We start from the raw sequence: 10,195 nt of genomic DNA, 5'->3' as shown, positions 1-10,195 counted from the left end.
ATGTGTGGGTGGCTCCGTCTGTGTGAGGGTGGCTCTGTGTGTGTGGGTGGCTCTATGTGAATGACTCTGTGTGGGTGGCTCTATATGTGCTCGGGTTTCCGGTCGAAGACGGAGACTGGTTCCTGTGATGTCCATAATCTCGTGGGTCGCGGAGGAATCAGGAAAGCAGAGACAATGAGGTAAGGATGGGCGCGGTGACCTGGAGACTGGGAGGGAAAGGGGGACTCTCGAGGCAGGATCGACTTTCGGAGCACTCGTTGTGATACGATGCAAAGAAGCGAAGCATCGGCACGTTTTCTGAGCACTCTATGTATAGCTTTCAGTGCGCAGCGGTTTCTCATTTACATGCGCTGCACGAGCCTCATTTACATGCGCTGCACGAGGAACTCAAGGAACAGGTTTTCACGTGGAATAACACGTTTGAGCAGAGATCCTATACGCCAATAAACAACAAGCATTGCTAACTGTAACCACTATGAGAGCAAACAAGCAATGGTAACAGCAACAACAATCTTATGTAAATAAGCAGTTATTGACAATAAGGACCTGTGAATTTAGGGAATTTAGGGAACAACCAATCCATCCAATAGCAGCATGAGTTCCCTTAACATTTGCAACCCCTCCTTCCAGCAATAAAGATTCTTTTGTCCCAGAGATTAATTGCTCTACTCAGACCTTCAGTTGCCAAGGCTTATTTCCTGGAAATTGCAGCTCTCTCATCATATGAACTTCCTTTATAGGTAATGGATATTTTGTTGGCAGCTAGATACCCTTCTATGAGAGTGGATGACGCTAGCAGATAGTCATTTTTTAATCTATGTATTATTCTCAGTCCTTAGATCAGATTCTGCCAGACCTTTAGATCTATGACTTATGGTTCTTTAGCAATAGAGGGTCTAAATATCAATGCCATTAAATCATACTTAGATGCAAACTCTATTTGCATTCTTTATCCTGATCAAGCTTCTTTCCTTAGCAAACTTTTATGACTTATTAATTAGCAATGAAGACAATTCATTGGGAAGGGGCATTAAAAAGCAATCTATCTACAATTGGCTTTCCCTTACGGCTAATCACTGAAAAGCATGCTAGAAAAATGCCTCTGAAATGTTTCGGAGTGTGCTATGTTGGTACACTCTGAGACAGCACCGACTTTGTCAAGAGCTATGACATTACAGAAGATATGCGAGGCAACTACTTTGTCCCTTAAGTAATCTATAACCAAACAATATTGGTTTGATTTGACTTAGGGAGAGCAGGGAACTTCGAAGGACAGTTCTCCAATTCTTTACATGTTACTACAGTATTTATATCCTCAACTCTCATGAGTGGATGTTCCTTAGCAGAATTAGTGATTTATCTTCAAAAATGTTTTTTCTGATAGATGTTTCATCTCTGTATACCACTACCTGTGGAGAAGTGTGGCTCACTGGTTAGTGGAGAAGTGTGGCTCACTGGTTAGAGGAGGCAGACCTGGAAGCAGAGGTCAGCCCGGGACCAGGGTTCAATTCCCGGCTCGGCAGGGTCTTGAGTCCTAAAATGTCCATGGACTCAACAATTCTCGCTCCGGTGCCTTCTCGGTTCACGGGTTCACACTCTGCGACTCTGGGCAATAGCTTGCTTAATCTCCACAACGGCCCCTCGCGGCGGGATGCCTGGCTTTCACCTTGCGGATACCCTGCCGGGGTTATCTCACAGGGGAATACCAGGACGGGTTCCCTAAGCAAGCGCTTAGAAACCGCTCGCTGATTTGCGCTATATAAATTCCTGTACATTTACATTTACATTTACCTGCGCTCGCACTACCGCCTTTTTGGGCTAGCTTTCAATCTCATTTATAGCTACATTTCCATCATTGCCATCTCAGCTTCGATGGAAGCATGACAATTGGATGGAGCTGATGTCAGTGGTATCCGTGCATTCTAGTATAATGCCGTCGAACTCACTTTGTTTGTGATGGTGCATTCAATGTCATTTGGCTACAACTGGAGCCAGCACAGCCATTGAAAATATGTGTCTGGTCCAGTCTGGATGCAGACATTAGGTTCATGTAAGCAATGTCCTGGATCTGAATCATCCATGAGAAAAATTGTTATAGAAGATAAGTTCACTGTCTATGTTGCTCGTGGAATGCTAGAGTTTGGTGCATCATATAGCCCCATAACCATTCTCCTAATGATACTGACACATGCTATGTTTTCTCTGCACTAAATAGATAAACAACAATGTGGCCTTAGACCTAATGAGCGGACAGAATGTGGCTATCTGGGTATCCCAGAAAAGGAGTGCCTCTCCAAAGGCTGCTGCTTCGACTCAAGCATCCCCGAAGTGATCTGGTGCTACCACTCCAAGGCTCACGGTAATTACTTAATGGCAATACCCTTACTCAGGTCATATGACCACTGCTTCTTAGACTTTTGTTACAACACATTAACAAATGCAGATATTGTGATGGCACCCAAGAGTACTAACCTACCTTGTCTTTCTTAAGGAAATGGTGAATCCCTACAAATTATAGATCTAAATTTTGCCAACTTCTTACATGCATGATATGAGCCTTCTCCTAGGGTGTCTGAATGGATCTTCAAAATGCTTTCAATAAGTGGTCACCAATGCCAAATGATACTGTCTGCAGCATTCTACGGGCACCATATTGAACACGAGCCCCATTATAACATGAGGCTCAAGAGCCAGTGACATCAGTTCCTGTCTGTTTGCACCCTCATTGACACAGGATTTAAAGCTGACAGTTTTAGCCTGTTCTTCATGTTTGTCTAGGTATTCTACTTTGTTCAGGATGTATTGCTCAGTATTTCCAAGTTCTAGACCTTGTAAATGTCTAACCTGGGGTACCTGAGAGAGTGCATGCATTTTTTTGGAGATCACATACATCACTCTTCCTTTCACAAAATGCTCATGAGAAAGAAGGAACACTCATTGTTGTCTTCAAAACTGATTCCGCAAATGAGTTTTTCTCCACCTGGCTCTCAGCTCAGCAAGCTGATTTCCAGAGTTATATGTTAGCAATATTTGCAGCTGAATTCTCTGCAACACCTAGCGGCATAATGCAAAATGATGAGGCTCCCACCTGTAGAATATGGTGGTGTACCCTGAGATCCCCATGTCTCACATATATTAACATGACTCAGGCCAAATGGGGAGGGGGGTATTAAAAGGTCCATGGACTGACCACAACCAGGCCCCATTTTGACACAAGGACTCAATTACTTTTTCAGAGCTGTCATGGTTGTGGGTGACATTCTTTCGAGCTGTTCCTCTACATCAAAAGCGTTTAGCCCAACAGTGTAGCCATTAACAAAGGCAATCTAAGCGCTGACTCTTACAGTTCCAGTGTTTAAGATGACTGGATAATTGCTGCGGCTAGACTTGCCTTGAAGACTTCATGCATGATATGTTTGTTAGGAATACATACTCACACATTAGGGGGAAATCATAGTCTTTATTACCATGAATCTTCCTAAACCATGCAAGAAAAGATTCAAGGAGTTAATGCAGGATGTAATGGCTCTGTCAGAGCAGGGCATGAAGACTAATCTGAATGTGGTTGGTCCTTTAGCTAGGTTATTGGACTTCTTTCTGGTTCTGCGAAGGCATGTGTGGATGAGGACTACCAGGCCCCTGTCTAATGGACATGACTGAGACTTAGGCTATGAAGTAGTGGGTTATTGGGTTCTCATTTGGGTAAGCCGAAGACTGAACAGTCCATTAGGAGACAGAATGGAATGTACTACATACTCTGCTCACTACATCCTCTGTGGATGTACAAACTACATTATGTTTTCTGCTAACATCATCATTTGCTCAGGGAGCTCTTCAGACGTTCTGGGTCCACATTACTAATTTCATTCTGATATCCCTGGCTTGGGTCAGGAGACTGTGGTGCCCTGACCTGCTACAAACCAGTTCTGAAACCCCTCACCTCCTTCCAGCAATAGAGATTCTTTTGTCCCAGAGACTAATTACTCTACTCAGACCTTCAGTTGCCAAGGCTTATTTCCAGTAAATTGCAGCTCTCTCATCATATGAACTTCCTTTATAGGTATTTGATATTTTGTTGGCAGCTAGATACCCTTCTATGAGAGTGGATGACTCTAGCAGATAGTCATTTTTTAATCTATGTATTATTCTCAGTCCTTAGATCAGATTCTGCCCGACCTTTAGATCTACGACTTGTTGCTCTTTAGCAATAGAGGGCCTACATATCAATGCCATTAAATCATACTTAGATGCAAACTCTATTTGCATTCTTTATCCTGATCAAGCTTCTTTCCTTAGCAAACTTTTATGAATTTTTAATTAGCTATGAAGACAATTCATTGGGAAAGGGCATTAAAAAGCAATCTATCTACAATTGGTTTTCCCTTATGGCTAATCACTTAAAAGCATGCTAGCAAAATGCCTCTGAAATGTTTCAAAGTGTGCTATGTTAGTACACTCTGAAACAGCACCGACTCTGTCAAGAGCTATGACATTACAGAAGATATGCGAGGCAGCTACTTTGTCCCTTGAGTAATCTATAACCAAACAATATTGGTTTGATTTGAATTAGGGAGAGCAGGGATCTTCGAAGGACAGTTCTCCAATTATGTACGTGTTACTGCAGTATTTATATCCTCAACTCTCATGTGTGGATGTTCCTTAGTAGAATTATTGATTTATCTCTCAAGAATGTTCTTTCTGATAGATGTTTCATATCTGTTTACAACTACCTGCGCTCACACTACCGCCTTTTTGGGCTAGCTTTCAATCTCATTTATAGCTATATTTCCATCGTTGCCATCTCAGCTTCGATGGGAGCATGACAATTGGATGGAGCTGATGTCACTCGTGTCCGTGCATTCTAGTATAATGATGTTAAACTCACTTCGTTTGTGATGCTGCATTCAATGTCATTTGGCTACAACTGGAGCCAGCACAGACATTGAAAATATGTGTCTGGTCCAGTCTGGTTGCAGACATTAGGTTCATGTAAGCAATGTCCTGGATCTGAATCATCCATGAGAAAAATTGTTATAGAAGATAAGTTCAGTGTCTATGTTGATCGTGGAAAGCTAGAGTTTGGTGAATCATATAGCCCCATAACCATTCTCCTAATGATGCTGACACATGCTATGTTTTCTCTGCACTAAATAGATAAACAACAATGTGGCCTTAGACCTAAAGAGCGTACAGAATGTGGCTATCTGGGTATCCCAGAAACGGAGTGCCTCTCCAAAGGCTGCTGCTTCGACTCAAGCATCCCCGAAGTGATCTGGTGCTACCACTCCAAGGCTCATGGTAATTACTTAATGCCAATACCCTTACTCAGGTCATATGACCACTGCTTCCTAGACTTTTGTTGCAACACATTAACAAATGCAGATATTGTCATGGCACCCAAGAGTACTAACCTACCTTGTCTTTCTTAAGGAAATGGTGAATCCCTACAAATTATAGATCTAGATTTTGCCAACTTCTTACATGCATGATATGAGCCTTCTCCTAAGGTGTCTGAATGGATCTTCAAAATGCTTTCAATTTGTGGTCACCAATGCCAAATGATACTGTCTGCAGCATTTTACGGGCACCATATTGAACATGAGCCCCATTATAACATGAGGCTCCAGAGCCAGTGACATCAGTTCCTGTCTGTTGGCACCCTCATTGACACAGGATTTAAAGTTGACAGTTTTAGCCTGTTTTTCATGTTTGTCTAGGTATTCTACTTTGTTCAGGATGTATTACTCAGTATTTTCAAGTTCTAGACCTTGTAATGTCTAACCTGAGGTACCTGAGAGATTGCATGCATTTTTTATTGAGATCACATAAATCACTCTTCCTTTCACAAAAAGCTCATGAGAAAGAAGGAACACTCATTGTTGTCTTCAAAACTGATTCCGCAAATGAGTTTTTCTCCACCTGGTTCTCAGCTCAGCAAGCTGATTTCCAGAGTTATATATTAGCAATATTTGCAGCTGAATTCTCTGCTACACCTATCGGCATAATTCAAAATGATGAGGCTCCCACCTGTAGAATGTGGTGGTGTGCCCTGAGATCCCCATGTCTCACATATATTAACATGACTCGGGCCAAATGGGGGGGGGTCTTAAAAGGTCCAGGGACTGACCCAAACCAGGCCCATTTTGACCTAAGGACTCAATTACTTTTTCAGAGCTGTCAGGGTTGTGGGTGACATTCTTTCCAGCTTTTCCTCTTCATCAAAAACGTTTAGCCCATCAGTGTAGCCATTAACAAAGGCAATCTAAGCACTGACTCTTACAGTTCAGTGTTAAAGATGACTGAATAATTGCTGCGGCTAGACTTGACTTGAAGACTTCAAGCATGATATGTTTGTTAGCCAGATATACTCACACATTAGGGGGAAATTATAGTCTTTATTAACATGAATCTTCCTAAACCATACACGAAAAGATTCAAGGAGTTAATGCAGGATGTAATGGCTCTGTCAGAGCAGGGCATGTCAACTAATCTGAATGTGGTTGGTCCTTTAGCTAGGTTATTGGACTTCTTTCTGGTTCTGCGAAGGCATGTGTGGATGAGGACTACCAGGCCCCTGTCTAATGGACATGACTGAGACTTAGGCTATGAAGTAGTGGGTTATTGGGTTCTCATTTGGGTAAGCCGAAGACTGAACAGTCCATTAGGAGACAGAATGGAATGTACTACATACTCTGCTCACTACATCCTCTGTGGATGTACAAACTACATTATGTTTTCTGCTAACATCATCATTTGCTCAGGGAGCTCTTCAGACGTTCTGGGTCCACATTACTAATTTCATTCTGATATCCCTGGCTTGGGTCAGGAGACTGTGGTGCCCTGACCTGCTACAAACCAGTTCTGAAATCCCATACCTCCTTCCAGCAATAGAGATTCTTTTGTCCCAGAGACTAATTACTCTACTCAGACCTTCATTTGCCAAGGCTTATTTCCAGTAAATTGCAGCTCTCTCATCATATGAACTTCCTTTATAGGTAATGGATATTTTATTGGCAGCTAGATACCCTTCTATGAGAGTGGATGACTCTAGCAGATAGTCATTTTTTTATCTATGTAGTATTCTCAGTCCTTAGATGGGATTCTGCCAGAACTTTAGATCTACGACTTATAGAGGGTCTAAATATCAATGCCAATAAATCATACTTAGATGCAAACTCTATTTGCATTCTTTATCCTGATCAACCTTCTTTCCTCAGCAAACTTATGACTTTTTAATTAGCTATAAAGACAATTCATTGGAAAGGGGCATTAAAAAGCAATCTATCTACAATTGGTCTTCCCTTATGGTTAATCACTTAAATGTATGCTAGCAAAATGCCTCTGAAACGTTTCAGAGTGTGCTATGTTAGTACACTCTGAAACAGCACCGACTTCGTCAAGAGCTATGACATTACAGAAGATATGCGAGGCAGCTTCTTTGGCACTTGAGTATTCTACAACCAAACAATATTGGTTTGATGTGACTTAGGGAGAGCAGGGAACTTCGAAGGACAGTTCTCCATTTCTCTCCATGTTATTGCAGTATTTATATCCTCAACTCTCATGTGTGGATGTTCCTTAGGAGAGTTAGTGATTTATCTTCTAAAATGTTCTTTCTGATGTTTCATCTCTGTCTACCACTACCTGCGCTCGCACTACTGCCTATTTGGGCTAGCTTTCAATCTCATTTATAGCAATATTTTCATCGTTGCCATCTCAGCTTTGATGGGAGCATGACAATTGGATGGAGCTGATGTCACAGGTGTCCGTGCATTCTAGTATAATGGTGTTGAACTCACTTTGTTTGTGATGCTGCATTCAATGTCATTTGGCTACAACTGGAGCCAGCACAGTCATTGAAAATATGTGTCTGGTCCAGTCTGGTTGCAGACATTAGGTTCATGTAAGCAATGTCCTGGATCTAAATCATCCATGAGAAATAATGTTACAGAAGATAAGTTCAGTGTCTATGTTGATCGTGGAATGCTAGAGTTTGGTGAATCATATAGCACATAACCATTCTCCTAATCGTGCTGACACATCCTATGTTTTCTCTGCACTAAAGAGATAAACAACAATGTGCCCTTAGACCTAAAGAGCGGACAGGTTGTGGCTATCTGGGTATTTCAGAAAAGGAGTGCCTCTCCAAAGGCTGCTGCTTTGACTCAAGCATCCCCTAAGTGACTTGGTGCTACCACTCCAAGGCTCACAGTAGTTACTTCATGTCAATACCCTTACTCAGGTCAAATGACCACTGCTTCTTAGACTTTTGTTACAACACATAAACAAATGCATATATTGTGAGAGTACCCAAGAGTATCAACCTAAGTTGCCTTCCTTAAGGAAATTGTGGACCCCTACAAATTATACATCTACATTTTACCAACTTCTTACAAGCTTGATATGAGCATACGCCTAAGGTGTCTGAAAGGATCTGCAAAACGATTTCAATAAGTGGTTACCAATGCCAAATGATACTGTCTGCAGCATTCTCCGGGCACCATATTGAACATGAGCATCATTATAACATGAGGCTCAAGAGCCAGTGACATCAGTTCCTGTCTGTTTGCACCCTCATTGACACAGAATTTAACTCTGACAGTTTTAGCCTGTTCTTCATGTTTGTCAAGGTATTCTATTTTGTTCAGAATGTATTCTTCAGGATTTTTAAGTTCTAGACCTTGTGAATCATGCCCTAAATCAATGTCTAACCTGGGCTACCTGAGAGAGTGCATTCATTTTTTATGGAGATAACATACATCACTCTTCCTTTCACAAAAAGGTCACGAGAAAGAAGGAACACTCATTGTCGTCTTCAAAACTGATTCCGCAAATGAGTTTTTCTCCACCTGGCTCTCAGCTCAGCAAGCTGATTTCCAGAGTTATATGTTTGTAAAATTAGCCACTGAATTCTCTGCTACATCTAGCGGCATAATGCAAAATGATGAGGCTCCCACCTGTAAAATGTGGTGTTGTGTCCTTTCAACCCTATTTCTCACAGATATTAAATGACTCAGGCCAAATGGGTGGGTCTTAAAAGGTCCAGGGACAGATCCAAACCAGGCCACAGTTTCACCCAAGGACTCAATTACTTTTTTAGAGCTGTCATGGTTGTGGGTGACATTCTTTCCAGCTTTTCCTCTTCATCAAAAACGTTCAGTCCAACAGTGTAGCCATTAACAAAGGCAATCTAAGCACTGACTCTTACAGTTCCAGTGTTTAAGATGACTGAATAATTGTTTTGGCTAGACTTGCCTTGATGACTTCAAGCATGACATCTTTGTTAGCCAGATATACTCACACATTAGGGGGAAATCATAGTCTTTGTTACCATGAATCTTCCTAAACAATACAAGAAAAGATTCAAGGAGTTGATTCAGGATGTAATGGCTCTGTCAGAGCAGGGCATGTTGACTAATCTGAATGTGGCAGGTTCCTTAGCTAGGTTATTGGACTTCTTTCTGGTTCTGTGAAGGCATGTACGGATAAGGACTACCTGGCCCCTTCCTAATGGACATGACTGAGACTTAGGCTATGAATTAGTGGGTTATAAGGGTTCTCATATGGGTAAGCCAAGGACTGACCACTGCATTAGGAGACAGAATGGAATGTACTACATACTCTGCTCACTACATCCTCTGTGGCTGTCCAAACTACATTATGTTTTCTGCTAACATCATTTGTTCAGGGAGTTCTTCAGAAGTTCTGGGTCCACATTACTAATTTCATTCTCATATCCCTGGCTTGGGTCAAGAGACTGTGGTGCTCTGACCTGCTACAAACCAGTTCTGACACCCCTCACCTCCTTCCAGCAATAGAGATTCTATAGTGGAGAAGCGTGGCTCAGTGGTTAGAGGCGGCAGACCCGGAAGCTGAGATCGGCTGTGGACCAGGGTTTGATTCCCCGCCTCGGCGGGTCTCGGGCTCAAAAAAAAATACAATTCCACGGACTCGACAATTCTCGCTCCGGTGCCTACTCGACTCACGGGGTCACACTCTGCGACTCTGGGCAATAGCTTGCTTAATCTCCACTACGGCCCCTCGCGGTGGGATGCCTGGCTTTCACCTTGTGGATACCCTGCCGGGGTATCTCACAGGGGAATACCAGGACGGGTTCCCTAAGCAAGCGCCTTGATACCTTCGGGTGATACGTGCGCTATATAAGTCGCAATACATTTACATTGTCCCAAATACA

General features: G+C 42.4%; 1 long non-coding RNA gene across 1 annotated transcript in view; it reads left to right on the top strand.

Moving 5' to 3' along the window:
- Positions 1 to 2,220: 2,220 nt before the first annotated feature.
- The window catches only part of LOC144772457 (uncharacterized), a 65,256-nt gene continuing 57,281 nt past the window's right edge, over positions 2,221 to 10,195 (top strand). The window contains exons 1-2 of the long non-coding RNA XR_013599752.1: positions 2,221 to 2,359; positions 5,155 to 5,298. This is a non-coding gene — a long non-coding RNA (uncharacterized LOC144772457). The remainder of the gene's footprint in view (positions 2,360 to 5,154; positions 5,299 to 10,195) is intronic.

Source organism: Lissotriton helveticus, chromosome 8 (genome assembly GCF_964261635.1).
Source record: "Lissotriton helveticus chromosome 8, aLisHel1.1, whole genome shotgun sequence".
NCBI lineage: Eukaryota > Metazoa > Chordata > Amphibia > Caudata > Salamandridae > Lissotriton > Lissotriton helveticus.
This window is presented reverse-complemented; position numbering and strand designations above follow the sequence as displayed.